The sequence below is a fragment of the Emys orbicularis genome, chromosome 10 (genome assembly GCF_028017835.1).
Source record: "Emys orbicularis isolate rEmyOrb1 chromosome 10, rEmyOrb1.hap1, whole genome shotgun sequence".
Classification (NCBI taxonomy): Eukaryota; Metazoa; Chordata; order Testudines; family Emydidae; genus Emys; species Emys orbicularis.
Genome location: NC_088692.1, coordinates 87684770 through 87701134, shown reverse-complemented (window position 1 = coordinate 87701134; position 16365 = coordinate 87684770).

The window sequence follows — 16365 nt, the reverse complement described above, 5'->3', positions numbered from 1 at the left end:
ACCCAGTGTGACACGATGAATCATTTCTGCTCCAACTCCAGAAAGAAGAGGGAGTCGGGGCGGAAAGCTCAGACAGGTAATAGAAACAGTAATTGGTTAAACTCTAATGATGCACATAAAACTATCTATAAACCATAAATTTCTGACAAATGAAAAGACTGAGCTCTAAACTTGAATGTGCTTTGCTTTCGTTGAACTGAGATGCCACCGAAAGATTTTCTTAATTGGTGTTTTTAAAAAACTCTTTGCGGTTTGGAGTTCTGTGACAGGCTGGCACACCTGCTGGCTTATGTGTATTTGGAGAAGAGTGAGTAAAATATTTATCTAAAGTCATTGCTGATCATTTTAAACTGCCTCATTTCAAAGATTAAATCTCAATCATTGCTTTCTTCAAACAGAGACGCTTTTGAGATGTTAGCAGCTAATGCTTAAAAAAAGTACTTTAAGTGTTTAGACCGATAAAAAAAGCGAGCGGATTTAAAAGAACACCTGGAAATATACAACATTTGTTCCGTGTGGACCTTGACATTCAAACCTAGATCAATTCTTTAAGTTTCAACTCTTCAAATACACTTTTTAAAGTTACAGTTTATTACTGGAGCAGGCAGGCAACTGGACTAGGTAGCGCTAACTACAGCCAGATCTCAGGCTGGGAAAGACTCCAGGGAGTTAGATAGGGTTACCATACGTCCGGTTTTTCCCCGGACATGTCCGGCTTTTCGGCAATCAAACCCCCGTCCGGGGGGAATTGCCAAAAAGCCGAACATGTCCAGGAAAAATGCCGGCCGGGCACTTCCCCTCCCGCGGCTGCTCTGCTCCTCCCCTGACTCTTCGGCTCTGTTTAAGAGCTGAGCCGCCCGAGCGCTATGGGCTTCAGGCAGCCCCCTTGCCTCCGAACCCCAGCCGCCGGCCGGGCACTTCCCCTCCCGGGCTCCGGCGGCGCAGGGTCCGGAGGCATGGGGGCTGCCCGAAGCCGGTAGCGCTCGGGCAGCTCGGCTCTTAAACAGAGCCGAAGAGTCAGGGGAGGAGCAGAGCCTCCGGCCGCGGCGGCTCTGCTCCTCCCCTGACTCTTTGGCTCTGTTTAAGAGCCGAGCGCTACGGGCTTCGGGCAGCCCCCATGCCTCCGGACCCTGCGCCGCTGGAGCCCGGGAGGGGAAGTGCCCGGCCGGGGGCGCAGGGTCCGGAGGCATGGGGGCTGCCCGAAGCCCGAGCGCTACCGGCTTCACGGTTTGCCGGGCAGCCTCCAGACCCTGCGCCCCCGGCTGGGCGCTTCCCCTCCCGGGCTCCGCTGCGCTGGGGAAGCGTCGGCCGGGGGCGCAGGGTCTGGGGGCTGCCCGGCAAACCGTGGAGCCGGTAGCGCTCGGGCACCCCTTTTCGCGTGGCTGGGAGTGGGAGGGAGGAGGGGGCGGAGTTAGGGCGGGGTTGGGGCGGGGCCAGGGCCCCGTGGAGGGTCCTCTTTTTTTATTTGTTAAATATGGTAACCCTAGAGTTAGAGGCCTCTCTAAAGTAGGAACAGAAATGGGAAAATGGGAGAACATCCCAGGGGGCTACAAACTCCCAACAGAAGCGGTTTTGGGACAGATTTCTTGCACAAAGTTTCCACAGGGTTAATAACACAAAAATGAGTTGGAAAGGCTTCTCTCATAGCAAAGGTCCCACTCCCCCTTACCAGTTTTCTTGCCAAAAATTCCCCCTGCCTCCCCTCCCCCACCCTATATTATAGTAGGTGAAAGATCATGGTGAAAGAACACATCAAAAGACCTACGACTGGGAAATATAGGAATAATGATAATAAATTTAAATTATAAAGCATACTGGCATAAAAAGCTAGTTTTACTCAAGGATGAAGCAAAAAACCTGACACCACAAGGAAAACGGAAGCATTTAAAAAAAAAAAAACCCACTGAATTACACAATGTGTTGCAGACTACTATGTTTTAAATTTTTGATACTTGGATTTCTCTTGACCAAGGAGCTTAATCAACAGCTTAATTCACATATATCCTTCAGGCCAACATCTTTTCCCTTTGAAATGTCTCCTGAGTTGATGGCAAAGAGTGCCCAAAGGTTAAACATGTAACTACCTGATCTGATTTGTGAAGCACAGAGCTGAGCTTTTATTTAGCACTGTGCTGCAGGAGCGGCCCCTGTCTTGCCAAGACGCTTGGAAGAAATGCTTTTATAAAAATCTTAGGGCTACTCTCACACACAGAATTCAGTATGGAGGTGAGACATCACTACATAACTGAGAAGCAGTCAGAAGTGATGGGGCAGAGGTGAGGACTGAGAAAGAAACAGCAGATCTGATCTGGGCCATTACACAAACCACCCACGGTAATAAATAATTATTATAATACAGGCTGAAGTACTACAGATTAAGACCAGGAAGTCAGGCCAAGAACAGTTACCACTGCAAACATCTCATTGTATGCAACCATCCGTAACAGACTTTTCCCCCTTAGCTGATTGGTGTCCTAAAGAAGTATCCACTCCCACCCAGAGATCAGCATTAAGAAGGTATCAGGATGACAACATGATAAGATTTCTTGTATCTGGTGGCACAAACAAAGTAATGGTTTAATTGCAATTGAGGAATATGAAAAATAGCTTGTGGGTTCTTAAGTTTATTTCTGAATTCAGAAAACGTTTGGCCCACAACATTTTAATAAATGCCGTAACTGTACAAAGTTGTAGCTCTATGTACTGCCTTTGGGCAACTACAGAAAGAACCTAAAGGAATACCCAGCGAAATAAGTATGTTAGCTCTTAATATTCTTTGAGGCACAATTGAATAGACAGAGCTGGTGGTTAAATTTCACATTTAAAATAATGGTCACACATATACCCCGCTAAGGACTATTCCCACAACTCTCTGAATCGACCTCAGATGACTAAATGAAATGTTGCAGCAACGGCTGTAGTTTCTGCAGACAGACAAATATGCACGAATGATACTGAACAACAAGGAAGGTTCTTTCTTCAGGTTGCCTTTTTTTTAAAATAGAAAATGAATCACCTCACTAATTTTATACTTCCATATTGTAAGCACCATCTGGCCATTTGAAACTGGACTTTAAAAGATAAGTATCCTCTTTTCCTGAAAGCCTAGTTTACTACAAGCTTTTAGAGAATATAAATTTGTATATAATTGTATTTTTATGGAAATGCTAACGTAAGAATAAATCTAATTTTCTGCATCAGCAGATAATTTTTAGTGATGACGCTTTCAGGATGACCTCAACCAGTACACTTTGCTTCTTTTATACAGAGAGATAATTCACTTTTAAATGGAGAACAGTATTTCCTATACTTCACCCCTAGCCATAAAGCACACTTTACATTTAGTTAAGCCATCTGTATTATGGGGGGGGAGGGGGGAGAACAGCTCAATACATTTTTACGTGCTTATTACTGCATATTTTAAACAGACTATTAGATGTCATTTTATGGCAGTGAATAGGCCCAGCTGTCCCCCAGTTACATAATATATTTGTTTTAATCTGTGTGTGTGTCCAGTGCATTGGGAGGCAGCATGTCTGCTGGTTAGAGCAGAGGACTTGGACTAAGCACAGCAAATTTCTGCTCAACCTTTTCCACCAACTTGAGGCGCGATCCTGGGCGCCTGGATCCTCAGATCCTCACTCTGCTTAATGGAGAGGATTCTTACTATTGTGACAGCACTGAGATCCTCCGGTGAAAAACAGAAGCGTGAAGTATTAAATTAAATCCAACATTTTTGTAAGATGACCAACAGCAAGCTGCAAGTAAACTCTGGGATGGGAGCAGACAAAAGCCAACCACCAAACTTCAAAATACCTATCATTAAGAAGGAAATCGTCTTCAGCCTGCTTTCTGGTTAGAATTCTCTGTGTATGCCAGAATTAGTGTCATGAGCAAGACCTGTCATCCTATACCACCAATACTCTGAGTTGTTGCCTATGCAATATGGCCTCCCTTGACTTGGGTCACACAGATTGATGCCTACCATTCTTCTAAAATGACAGCTCAGATTGGCAGCAATGGCATGGCTAACCATCTTCTAGGTACCACTTGGAGAGGAGACCCAAGTTGCATTTGGCTCACAAGTGGAAGAGAACGGTGTTCGCAGTCCAAGATTGTGAGCATATTTGATCACAGTGACAACTGTTCACCTCCATTCAGAAGCGGAGGATTAGGCACTGCTGCAGTTTGGGGTTAAAGAGCACATGAAGCTTTGTGGGAAAGGCTGCCTGGTGCCAGTATATTTTACTTTCACAATAAGCAATATATTTTAACTAGAACGATTCAGAAAGAAAAAAGTGAAACATTTTGGAAGAACCATCATATTTGATTTCATTGTGCAATGAAGTGGGCCTGATCCAAAGTCCATTGAAACAAACGGAAGTCTTTCCAATATCGTCAGTGGGCTTTGCATCACATTCTAAGGAGAAAAGCATTCCTGATGCACTCAAGACGGGAAAATGATGGAACATTAATGTTGGAATTAAGCATTTTTTGTTTTGCTCTAGCCTAAGTTTAATACTACAAAAATATTTGTAATTAGCCCCCCAAACACCATGTTAAATAGGACCCCCAAATGGTATTTAAAAACACATGCAATCTTTATGAACATTAGCTGAAGACACCACAAAACCAGAGGCATCCAGCACTCATGTTAAGAAACAGATCAAATATCTGCAACCAACAAGTCCCTTTCCTCCCTTGCTTTTCGCGTTTCTGAATGCGTTTCTCTATTATGAAAAATATTTAACATGTAAAGGTAACTGTTTTTGAACTACTCCTCAGCTCCTCCCCTAAAGTCACAATTCCGGTTTATGACAATTTCACAGCAACCACCTGTGAAACCAGAGATAGGATTTTGGGTACAGAACAAGCAAAAGGCGAAGAAATGTAGTTGTCAGACAAATGCCCATAGTTACCAAGAACAAGAACACAAACATTCTCTGAACTTGCATAGATATCTACACTTTGAGACATTCCTTAAATCTTTAAAGCAAGTGTACACACTAGATGTAAATGGATGCACCAATAACTGTACAAGTCTCAATAATGTAAAGCAGACCTACAAAGGATTGTTTTAAATTGAAATTGTGCCTTTTGTTCTTCATTATGCTCTATAAAGGAATATATTTTATTTCAGGATTTTTTTTAAAAAATAAGGTAGCAGATATGGGAGGGTCTGCTCTCTCTGTATATCAGGGAAATATCAGGGGTATTATGTCTGGTCTTCCTGGATTTTGCTGGAGTATACTAGGAGAATCTCTGGATGTGTACTGAGTTCTCACACCATAATTGAAGGTATAGATTAGATTGTCTTTCATAAAGATTCAGCATCTCTTTCTCCAAAGTTTCCATTAGTATTAGAGTTCTAGGTATTAGCAAAATGCAAGCATTTCTAAACAGCCTGACAAACACTCAACTGCTCAGCTTTTAAAAGCCATTACTACCTGTGACTATTGAGACCTACAACTAATCTATGCACACATCTGTTTGATGTTATTGTGACCAATTCCCCCTCTCATTTGTCTTCGGATTAACCAGTACAATGGGGACTCTGATCCCCAGCTTGAGGTCCTTAGGTGTTATCACAAGAGGAACAAAGTTACCTTTAAAGAATAAGTTTCTAAAAATATAGTGAATCCAAATTACCTCTGAAAGTTCAGTATATTCTTGTTGAAGCAAAAATTACTTCACAGAATCCTAATTAATATGCAAGGCAATATACAATATTTTATTGAGACAATAACTAGTCAATTTCAAACACGTTAATGGATACAACTTAGAACAACTTATTTTGACCACACAAATGAAGTGTCAACATTCTTTGTTTTGAATACAAAGAATAAAAAACTAGGCTAAAGAAAAACTAAAACTTCAACTATTCCTGCTACTACTGTTATATTAATTAAGTCTGCAAGCAAAGAAGTCTTGGTACTCTGTGCTATGACTTATAAATGAGGAGTCACTTTATACCTTGGGCTGAGAATGCCAGAATTTAATGCAGTGTTATTGTAAGCGTGTTGGTCCCTGGAACTAGAGAGACAAGGTGGGTGAGGTAATATCTTATTCTTTAAGAGCTCTGTGTAAGCTTGAAAGCTTGTCTTTCACCAATAGAAGTTGGTCCAATAAGAGACATTACCTCACCCACCTTGTCTCTAATATCCTGGGATGAGCATGGCTACAACACTGCAAACAACTAATATGCAAGGACACCTTGCCCTGGAATCACCTAAAGGTAAGCAGCTCATGGGTCCAGGCTGCTGTCAGGTCTCCCTGCACACTGGACACAAAAGACCTATTTATAAAGAGATCATGGCAAAGGAGGATGTAAACTGTTTCACAGCCTCTAACCATCAACTCCTCTGACTTTATCTACAGCGGTAACCCAATCCAAAGCAAGCTTGGTGGATGAGAAGGGCTCCAGCAGGAATCCTACACATATTTATAACAGCTTGTTTTGCAGATGCTCCTTTGTTCAAGCCTCTTCATCTCATTACCTACAGATTAACATACAGGAACTAACAGACAAGTTTACTGGCTAAATCTTTTCTTGACTAGGTTACCCCAGGCCAGACCTGCACACCCCAGAACAGCAAACAGGCAACAATCAGAAGCAGCTAAACATGTGAGCCTCCAGTAAGTCTAGCTATCTGCTCTTCAAATCAGTTGAGAAACTGCAGGACTAAACATATTTCTAGATCAACCTTTGCAGAGCAATTTATTGACTAGAGATCAAACGGACAGGTTAGCATCTCAACTAGGGAACAGTAGCAGAAGAAAGCAGGTAAGATCTTTTCTGAACTGGACGACACTAGTACAGATGAATTGGACTGGAGTAGCAATAACTAAACATTACCCAAAGGAAGGGAAAGCAAATAAGAGAGCAGAGTAAGCAGGAATAGATGTTTCCTGGAGAAAGGATGCACACAAAGAAAGGGAAAGCTCAAAACCAACTCCGCAAGCTATGGACAATGGTCTTCTGGGTTAGCGAGGCACCTAGGACAGGGCCCCAAAAGAGAACATTTTGCTGCAGAATGTGTGTAGGGAAGGGCAGGTGCCTGCCTTATACAGCTCCACTTGTGTGTGTGCAGCCGTGTCCCAGCCAAACAAGGGAGATTTGTATTCCAAATGTATTGATCCTAGCAAGCGAAAAAGCACAGGATGTTTTGCTGACCAGCCATGAGAATATGGAAATGTGTCCAGCAAGAAGTGGACATCTGTGAGGAAGTCCCTTTGCCTGTAGCTACAAGCACAGAATAAAAAGTTACCTATTCTCCAGGGCGTTTTAGTCCTTGGCAATTTTTTTCTGAACAATTTAAAGACCTGCCCTGGCTGGTCTCCCTGGGGAATGACATTAGGGAAGAACAAAAGCCAAGAGTGCTAGTTCCCAGTGACACTGTGTCACGGAGTCCCCGGGTGATGCTCTGGAACTGCTCCCCACAAAGCCAGTCAGGACTTTGGGGAGCCTCCTCTCCCATGGAGCAGACTGTCTTCAGGGCAAGAAGCTCACACGGCTTCACCTTCCTGGGTCTGACCTTGGAGTATTCAGCATATGCCCCTCCGTGCGCTTCCCACAGCGAGTCCGCCCAGGCGGGGTCCTGGGGAAGCCAGAGGGTCCTGCACGCACCCCCACTCCACTTCGCAGTCAGACGTGACTCTTAGCCAGCCAGTAAAACAGAGGTTTATTAGATGACAGGAACACTGTCTAAAACAGAGCTTGTAGGAATAGAGAACAGGACCACTCAGCCGGGTCCATTCTGGGGCCCAGCGAGCCAGACAACCCCATCTGCACTCACTCCCCGTCCCCAGCCAGCTCCAAACTGAAACCCCCTCCAGCCCCTCCTTTCTGGCCTGTCTCTCTTTCCCGGGCCAGGAGGTCACCTGATCTCTTTGTTCACCTTTAGCTATTCCCTTGCAGGGGGGAAGGGCCCCAACCATTTGTTGCCAGGATATAAAGCGTCAGCCATTTATGCACACTGGAGACTTAAGAAATGCATTGGGGAAACTGAGGCACCCACACAGTATTCAGAGGAAACATTAAGAACAGTCCCACTTTGTCACACAACGGCCCAAAGGAAAAGGATGTCTGTGTATGGCTATCACAAACCTTCTCACCGAGGATGGGCCGCCACAGTGGTCTGTTTGGCAGCATGGCTTCTCAGGTGACCCATGTTTGAACGCTGGAGTGAAATCCTGGCTCTGCTGAAGTCAGCATCAAAATGCCCATCAATTTCAAGAGGGCCATGATTTCACCCCCGTCGCTTGCTCTGAAGGTCAGTGGAGGCTGGGAGTGAGGGAATGTGCCAAGCTGCAAAGAAAAGGAGGGGCACCTTGTCTAGCTAAATGGTAATTAAGCAGGAGCAGCAGATAGGCTCAGAAAGGAGTCCTCAACTTGGATGGACATATACCGTATCCAAGCAAAGGCCCTGAAGATAGGTGGAAAATAATTGTGGATCTGTATGTATTTCTCAGGGCTTCAAGGGCACAGAAATCCTATGCTCTGGGAGCAGGAGAGAGATCTTTTACAAAACAGACTACTGGTGAAAGAATTAAAGACAGGATTCTGGGAGGAAACACTGGCACTCAGAAGAGAGTGACCCAAGTGAATCAATATTGGGGATTTACGATGGATCACCAAGATAGAAGTAATGAGGAAAAACAGACTTCAAGTGGTTACTGCAGCTTGTAAATTTCAGAAGTCTGGAATGACCGGAGGGTAGGTATTGTCACAGCTTTGGCAAGCCGAGTTCTGATTTGGCACACAACTCACAATCCCATGAAAGAATGAGCAGTGCACAAAACCACTGACCCAGCTTTTGAACCAAATTGTTAGCATTTAAAAATTGAGAATGTGGAGGGACTTTTTAGGGAACTATTGTTGCTCTGAATTAAAACAAAATCTTTTAAGCTCCAGTTTACAAAGGCAATTTCAACACTAATGAAGCATTAGGATGGGGAAAAAAGGTGTCAGGATAACTAATTAAGGTGTAAACTTCATCAGAATGATGGATTTAGTTGAAAACGGCAAACTAACCTCTGGTTCCATTTTCAGGCAGGCAGGCCCAAGCCAATTATTGGCAAGGATTTTTAAACACATCATGTAAACCCCTCACCTCCTATTAGATTGTCTACTCATCATTCTGTCTCCTGGACTAAAGACAGGCTCCTGACGGCATGAGTCTATGTCAAAGGGTGTCTTTGTTCCAAGGCCTGACAGGATGTAACTGGGGAAAAGCTTGATATGGAGGAATTAGGCCATGTCTACATGACAGACTTCTGATAGCACACCTACGTCGGTCAGGATGTGAACAGGAGTGAGCCCTAACCCATATGATGTGCTGGCAAAGTCCCTAATATAGACACAGTTATACCTGAAAAACTCTGCTTTTATGGGTAGAGCTTTTTTCAGTTGGGGTGGGGGAGGGGGGGAGGGAGAAGACAGAGGAGAGAGAAAAAAATAAGCTCTACCAGTAAAAGCATTACTTTGCCGGTATAAATTGGTGTCCACACTAGGGCCAGGTCTACACTACAAAATTGTACTGGCATATCCGTCAGGCATGTGAAAAAATAAAATCTCACCCTTAAAATCTCACATAGCTACTCCTGCAAAAACCCCAAGGTAGACACCGCTTATATTGGCAAGAGTTCGTTTGCTAGTATGGGCGGCTTAAGTATACAGGCCAAAGACCTCCTTCTGCCAGAATAAGCGGTGTCTCCACAAGGGGGTTTTGCCAGCAGAGCTATTCTGGCAAAGCTTTTATAGTGTAGGCTAGCCCAAGGAGCTCTTTGTGGTAGACTATACCAGTCAAGTGCCCCCTAGTGTAGACAGGGCCTTAAACTGGAGCCTTCAGATGGAGGAGAGGTGTTAGTACCAAAGAATTCCACAGAAGTGCCTAACCATGCTCACCTTATGCAAGCAAATAGCTCAGCTGATTCCAAATTAGGCTACTTGCATGAGCAGTGTCAGCAGGATGTCCCTGAAGATCAGTAAGTCAGAACAGACTAACCCATTGTGCAGAATGATGAATAAGAAAAGAACTTTCAGGTAAGAAATTAGTCTATTTATGATAAAGGTCAGGGCTATAGTTATTGCCCATTCACTCAAGACAAATCATAATGCAACCATGACAAGCTCTCTTGTAAAGTAATGTTAGATGGCAAGAAAAACGTCCCAGAAAAGGACTTTGTTACCACGTAAGATGATGAATCCAAGTCCCCTCAGCACTAAAAAAATAAATGAAAATGAAGTTGTCCATTATCAACCTTCACTATGCTACATACAAACTATGAAACAGTTTGTAGGCAGGGCAGCACACTCCTTTTTTATTTGTTCACAAAAAACTGATAATTAGTCATAGAAAAAGACAAATAGAAGAATAAAACTTACAAATTGGTTGGGTAAACAGACAGGACCAAACACAGTTCAGGTCTACAGAAAAATCTTGCAATGCTACTCAAAGACAATTTTGTTCTACCTTCCTTACAAAACTTCACTATCTGGTAAATGCAGCAAAATAAGTCCTGCAATTTGCTGGCCAAAACCCTTAGTTTGCAGTTCTGACATGCCTTCAAAATACAGAACCTGGTTATCATTTTGTAAATTCAGTGTGCCTTGATATATGCTAAGAAGGGCAAGTTGTTTCTCTCCCCACCCCCAAGCTACTGTACTAGCTAGTTTGAAGTGCTAATGTAATTCTGACAACTTCACCTTACAAACTGTTCCCAATCATATTTGCCATTAAAGATGCAGGGTTCCTCATTATTCAATCTAAAGAATTCTCACTTGTGAGGAGGATGCAGAGATGTAGAATTGAGGGGGAAGGTTTCACTGGTGGATAAAGAGCAGTGTCAATTTGCACTACTCTCCTTCACAGATTGTAGCTATAGTGAACAGTCTGCAGTTAAGAAAGTAAGGTATATTGTACAAGAAAAGGGAAATTAGAGAGACCGAGCTTATTAAACCCTACAAGAAAATGAATCAGCCAAAGGAGCTGTATCTATTTTTTATTTAGCAAATATCCTTTTCACATTCTAGATAGCGGCTTTGTAAGACTTTGTACTGGGGGATTCTCTCTTCATCCAAACATGTGCCACTCCTACACGGAGCTACTGTAGCAGGTCTGTGTATAGTTACCCTGAGGAAGCCATCACCATAATGTTTACATAGCTACATAACTGGTCATTGACCTTCTGTAGGTCACTCCTGGGCAAGCATGGTCTAAATTAGGCAGCAAGGGGGGGGGGGGGGGGGCTGGATTTCACAGCATTCCAGTGCAGCATACTGGAGATTCCGGGGCAGCTTTCAGATAAAATACCTCCATTAAAAAAACCGAATATGAAAATGAATACAGTCAGTACATAGTTCCTTGTGCTACTGAACACAATAGTTAATTGTATACTGACCGTACATTTTTAATGGGATGCAGACCTGTCGGCTGAAAACGCACAGTGGCACTATAGAAAGCAGGGGTAAGTTGGAGGTTTTGGGAGCTGGGGAGAAGACAGCTGTGGCTTTGGATGTCTGGGAAAGGGTGGGAGGCAGTGTGCGATTGTGGGGTAAAGCACATTAACTGAATGTTTCTCCTAAAACACTCAGCAATGAAATGATCAACAACGTTAATCTTTAAATCATCACTGGCGGTTTCCCAGTCACCACCCCACTGAGATGAACATGGCAGTTCACACCTCCCTTATAGCTATCATTACTACAGACAATATGCCATTCCTTGGCATGTAGTGCGCGTTTTTGAAGGTTTTCTTCACAATGATATAGGCTAGATTTTTTTTTTTTTAAATGAAAAAACTTAGGCTCTGGAGCACCCAACTCCCCAGCCACAAAAAAGTAAAGCACACAGGATCCCAGCTATAAATCGCCTATTTTCCAAGAGCCGTATGCCACAAGCATCCAAATACAGGCTCATTCTTGCTTGCTCAGTCACAGCCAGAAGGCTCAGAGTTTGTGGAAGAAGAAACTCATCATAGCAAGTTGAGTAGGAGATCTGATTTCCAGTAATCCCTTCATTTGGCTTTTTGATCCCAATTCCCCACCATCTCGTTTCAGAAATATTAATACTGTTGCCCCTTCTTCCAATACTAGTGTCCCATACTGAACCCAATGTCTCTCATCCTCTGCCTGGAAGCAACAGATGTTTGGGGCTATGGAGGTCAGCTTTCCAGTGGAGGAAAAACCAGTGACAGGGAGTCTGGGTATACTAAAGCACGCAGACTCTTACAAGTACACAATAGTCTGGTCACAACAGTGTGCAGGCAAACCCTTCTTCCAGAAATCTCTGCACCAAAGCCCGGTTTCTCGGGAAGCAACTCGGCACTAAGACTGAGGCAGAGCACAAGCTCCCCCGCTCACCGTATCTTCTCTCAAAGGATCCTTGCGTAACCAAACTAATGATTACATAAGCATTTCTACCAAGAATAAAAACTTGTTTGTATGCCAAGAAATAGCTCTTAGAAGAGGTGTAGCCTTGTTATGGCGGAGGTCACCAAGGGGCACTACTTTGTACCACTATAGTCTGAACACTTTGCCAACAGGTATGAAACCTTCTCCCAGATCTGGCGTCCATCACGTCTGTAATGACTGCAGTGCCCACTTGATCTAAAAATCACTTCCTGCCTCACCCCCAAAGGTTTTTTTGGCTGTATCCAGGCTAGGAAGTTAATGGGAAAAAATCCCACCAGGGCTGCCACAAATTCACCGGCAAGAGCAGGAGCCATAGTGTAGATAAGGTGATGGCAGCTTCCAGCATTTTACAATCACTTCATTTGCCCCTGCTTAGCATGGGCTTGTATTGCACTCCCAGGCATTCTGCTAACCACAGGCAATGGGCTATTTTAGTGCTACAGTTCTTTTTCCTAACATTGTATGGATCAGTCTTGAATGGACTAAATTCAATGATTACATAAAGCAGGGGTGGCCAACCGGTGGCTCCGGAGCCGCATTCAGCTCTTCAGAAGTTAATATGCGGCTCCTTGCATAGGCACTGATTCCGGGGCTGGAGCTACAGGTGCCAACTTTCCAATGCTCACTGTTCAACCCCTGCCTCTGCCACAGGCCCTACCCCCCCTTCCCACCTTCCCCCAAGGCCCTGCCACTTCCCGCCCCCTTCCCCGAGCCTGCCAAAGCCTTGCTCTTCTCTTCACCCCCCAGAGCCTCCTGCATCCTGCGTGAGGCACAGGGAGGGAGGGGAGGTGCTGATGGGCGGGAGGCACTGGGAGCGGGGCAGGGGAGCTGATGGGGGCTGCTGACATATTACTGTGGCTCTTTGGCAATGTACAATGGTAAATTCTGGCTCCTTCTCAGGTGCAGGTTGGCCACCCCTGGCATAAAGCTTTTTCAAATTATTAAATTCTAGCAGTCTTTCTGCGTAGAAAGCAGAGAAACATTAGCAAGCATGAAGCACAAACTACATTTTCCAAACAGGCTATATCAGTTGGTAATGCATTAGAGTATTCAGTTTAAAAAGTAATGTGTTTAAAAACAGCCAAAAATAAGTTGCCCACCGAGATTTTAAACTTCAGAATAGTTCAGTACACTGACCTTCTGTTTACTATGTATGAAGAAAGACTGTATTTTAACTTAAGACCGGGGATTTCTGCTGAGTAGTGATAAGCTACCTATTTACTTTGAAGCTTCTATACCAGGCTAAACTATTTAGTCACGGGGGGGGGGGGGGGGGGGGGAGGAAACTGAATAGTAACAGCCAATCTTAGATATGTTAAATATGATACGAAGAAAAACAAAAACCAATAACAATTTAGCAACCAAATAAATCTGACAGACTAGAATTCCAACAGATATCCTGATCACAATAATGGAAAAAATAAATATTGCTATAGGTACATAAGAGTGAAGAAAAAAGTTTGAAGCAGAACATGTATATTTAAGCTGTCATGTTCAATACTATAGAAACAGGTCAGTTTGTCTCAATTGTGGTCATTTTCCTTCATAGGAAAATAATTTAATAAAAACCCCATTGTACTTCTGTACCACTGATGTTTACTTAAGCCTTGAAAGCCGATTTTTTTCAGTATTTATGAAGCCTCGCTGACAGAAATTCTGCAATGCTCTCAAACACTAAGTCTGCCCTTCGAAAGCTAATTAAAGATAATTTGTTACTAGAATTGGCTTCATGAGTGTTTGCCAAATTCTGCTTCACAACATATTTATTCCCACAGCAGCAGATGATGCAACAAAACTAGAACTACAATTCTGAAATAGGCAGAACTGAGAAGTAGATGGGAATATGGCTGCATTTATTTTAATAAATATACACACATTGGCAGGGGCATTAAAATATCTAGTAGGAAGTCTGTTTTAGTTGAACGTTAATCTGTGAAAACTGGTTTGAGTACAAGCGCCTAATTTAATACATTAATTATAATTAATCTGCATTTAATCTATATGCAGTTAGCATTTTAATGTTTTGACTAAATAAAATCAGAAGAGAATGTGAACAATACATATGGTTTCCTTTTGTGCTGAGAAATTATAATACTGTACAAATACAAATGAATAGGCCTAACATAATTGAATCTAGATCACTACTCTACACTGGCTGACTCCAAGATAGATTTACTATTTAATTATGGCAGTTCGCAATATTCCATCTGTATACTACGTGAAAGGAAGATCTAAATTGTAAAGTAAAATGACAGTGTCCAGTAATATACCCTATAATTCTCTAATGTGACTAGAGCCTAATATAATTTCCTTTATTGTTCAACAAATTCCATCTACTGCTTAGATTTAGAACAGAAGTCTATTTACATTACATTGCTGTGACGAGGAATTGTTTTTAAAAAGCTTACTATAATTTTATATCAGTGTATTTGTAATCATTACCCTAATTAAAACAGCGGATTCCTTATTTAGTTTCAATGCCAGCCACACTCAGTATATTCATATTTTTATAAGATTTTGAGCATCATTCCTTTGGTGTAAAACTGCACAACTGATACCATTTTCATGTACACTTAGCTCCTGGCTAGACACAGATTTGGTGAGAACTGAAGGTTAGATCACCTTAGAAAAAGCATATTCACTCCTTCCCTTGTGACCCTGTCCCCCTTCCGGGCCAAGCTCCCTCGTGTTTTTTTTTCAGTTCTGACAAAAAGCACATCTGTGTGCACACAAGCACAGACAGCTAACACAGGCTATCAAAAAGGCAATATATGCAAACTACCTTCCAAGTCAAATTGCAACATTTTTGCACTAAGCATATACATATACAGTATACTAAAAATAAACAGCAGCACACAGTACAGATGTGTGTCTATCCTTAGTCTGTAAAGGTAATCAGGAATGGTTTAATCAATAATAAAGTTGATTCTGCCTTGATGCAGGGGAATGGACAAAGTAACAATTTTGTCAAATGAGGGTGGGGGTTTCATTTTGTTTGTGTTTTTTTGCATTTTTCCTTTCACATCAGAATATTCTTCAAATCACTGACGTTTCATGGTAGATAACCTGTCTTTATAATTGCAAGAAAGCATTAGTTTTACATTATAGAATTTCATAAAATCTATCCAGATTTAATATATCACAAGTAATTCTGTATATTATTTTAAACTCTTTTGTAATAGAATTTTAGACATCTAAACCATAGTCTTTGCTAGACTGTTTTTATCTTTCTACACTTGACAAATGAGAATATTACTGGGTTTCTCATGCAGCAGAAGCCAACTTATCTGTGTAGCAGTAATGTCATCAGCAAGATACACAACCTGAGGAAGGGTTTTAAACAATAAAGAGCTAACACAGCAAACATAAGACCTTTTTAAGTGTTAGTTGTAGGGGTGTTTGTCTCCCTCCCTCCTTTCTTAACCCCACTCATGCTGTACAGACTCTTGAAAGCATTTCCCACCAGATTATATTAATTTTAAAAAACTGCTCTAGGTCAAAGTTCAGTCGTGTCCTCCTAAATCTACATTACCACTGAGACATTTCAGGTTAGATGACAGAGCCTGAGACACCTACAGGAGTTACACGGCCAACAACCAGAATTCAGCTTATGTGCACAAATACCCCACTTGTGGGTGCATTTGTGCTAAATGGATGTGCAAATCAGACATCCAGTTACATGCCTATTTTTAAAAGTCAGGCCTTCAGTTATCAAAGTAAGAATGCATAAGATGTCTTTGTTGTGTGCAGTGATGTAGCTGTGATGGTCCCAGGATATTAGACAGACAAGGTGGGCGAGGGGTTATCTTTTATTGGACCAACTTCTGTTGGTGACAGACAAGCTTTTGAGCTACACAGAGCTCTTCCTCATGTCTAGGAAGCTCACCCACCTTGTTGTTAACTACTCATGCTAAAAGAACCAGTTCCAACTTGTATATAGCAGAGACACA